Source organism: Schistocerca serialis, unplaced genomic scaffold (genome assembly GCF_023864345.2).
Source record: "Schistocerca serialis cubense isolate TAMUIC-IGC-003099 unplaced genomic scaffold, iqSchSeri2.2 HiC_scaffold_133, whole genome shotgun sequence".
NCBI lineage: Eukaryota > Metazoa > Arthropoda > Insecta > Orthoptera > Acrididae > Schistocerca > Schistocerca serialis.
In genome coordinates, this window is record NW_026047547.1 from 115001 (window position 1) to 116989 (window position 1989).

Consider the following 1989-nt stretch of genomic DNA (forward strand, 5'->3'; position numbering starts at 1 on the left):
TTATGACTCGCGCTTACTGGGAATTCCTCGTTCATGGGGAACAATTGCAAGCCCCAATCCCTAGCACGAAGGAGGTTCAGCGGGTTACCCCGACCTTTCGGCCTAGGAAGACACGCTGATTCCTTCAGTGTAGCGCGCGTGCGGCCCAGAACATCTAAGGGCATCACAGACCTGTTATTGCTCAATCTCGTGCGGCTAGAAGCCGCCTGTCCCTCTAAGAAGAAAAGTAATCGCTGACAGCACGAAGGATGTCACGCGACTAGTTAGCAGGCTAGAGTCTCGTTCGTTATCGGAATTAACCAGACAAATCGCTCCACCAACTAAGAACGGCCATGCACCACCACCCACCGAATCAAGAAAGAGCTATCAATCTGTCAATCCTTCCGGTGTCCGGGCCTGGTGAGGTTTCCCGTGTTGAGTCAAATTAAGCCGCAGGCTCCACTCCTGGTGGTGCCCTTCCGTCAATTCCTTTAAGTTTCAGCTTTGCAACCATACTTCCCCCGGAACCCAAAAGCTTTGGTTTCCCGGAGGCTGCCCGCCGAGTCATCGGAGGAACTGCGGCGGATCGCTGGCTGGCATCGTTTATGGTTAGAACTAGGGCGGTATCTGATCGCCTTCGAACCTCTAACTTTCGTTCTTGATTAATGAAAACATACTTGGCAAATGCTTTCGCTTCTGTTCGTCTTGCGACGATCCAAGAATTTCACCTCTAACGTCGCAATACGAATGCCCCCGCCTGTCCCTATTAATCATTACCTCGGGTTCCGAAAACCAACAAAATAGAACCGAGGTCCTATTCCATTATTCCATGCACACAGTATTCAGGCGGGCTTGCCTGCTTTAAGCACTCTAATTTGTTCAAAGTAAACGTGCCGGCCCACCGAGACACTCAATAAAGAGCACCCTGGTAGGATTTCAACGGGGTCCGCCTCGGGACGCACGAGCACGCACGAGGCGGTCGCACGCCTTCGGCTCGCCCCACCGGCAGGACGTCCCACGATACATGCCAGTTAAACACCGACGGGCGGTGAACCAACAGCGTGGGACACAAATCCAACTACGAGCTTTTTAACCACAACAACTTTAATATACGCTATTGGAGCTGGAATTACCGCGGCTGCTGGCACCAGACTTGCCCTCCAATAGATACTCGTTAAAGGATTTAAAGTGTACTCATTCCGATTACGGGGCCTCGGATGAGTCCCGTATCGTTATTTTTCGTCACTACCTCCCCGTGCCGGGAGTGGGTAATTTGCGCGCCTGCTGCCTTCCTTGGATGTGGTAGCCGTTTCTCAGGCTCCCTCTCCGGAATCGAACCCTGATTCCCCGTTACCCGTTACAACCATGGTAGGCGCAGAACCTACCATCGACAGTTGATAAGGCAGACATTTGAAAGATGCGTCGCCGGTACGAGGACCGTGCGATCAGCCCAAAGTTATTCAGAGTCACCAAGGCAAACGGACCGGACGAGCCGACCGATTGGTTTTGATCTAATAAAAGCGTCCCTTCCATCTCTGGTCGGGACTCTGTTTGCATGTATTAGCTCTAGAATTACCACAGTTATCCAAGTAACGTGGGTACGATCTAAGGAACCATAACTGATTTAATGAGCCATTCGCGGTTTCACCTTAATGCGGCTTGTACTGAGACATGCATGGCTTAATCTTTGAGACAAGCATATGACTACTGGCAGGATCAACCAGGGAGCTGCGTCAACTAGAGCTGAGCAGCCGGCCGCCCGGGAGTGTGTCCCGGGGGCCCGCGCGAACACGCAAGCGTCCGCTCAATTATTCTGCAAACAGGAGGAGGCTGAGCTCCCCTGCACAACACACCTCGAAACCCTCTCAGGTCCCGGCGGCGCGCAGCGCCGTCCTAAGTACTTGGTCGGGTTCGAGAGAGGCGCAATCGCCCGGAGTTAGGCGAGTAGACGCTTTAGGTGCGACCACCCGTGCTCCCAACTGAGCTTGCCGCTGCCGACAGAGGCCCGGG

The 1989-nt window shown here is 53.5% G+C and overlaps 1 non-coding gene across 1 annotated transcript in view; it reads right to left on the minus strand.

The window, feature by feature from the left end:
- Nucleotides 1-1706, minus strand: part of LOC126439672 (small subunit ribosomal RNA) — a 1909-nt gene extending 203 nt beyond the window's left edge. The window contains exon 1 of the ribosomal RNA XR_007581307.1: nt 1-1706. This exon is cut by the window's left edge and continues 203 nt beyond it. This is a non-coding gene — a ribosomal RNA (small subunit ribosomal RNA).
- Nucleotides 1707-1989: the final 283 nt, after the last annotated feature.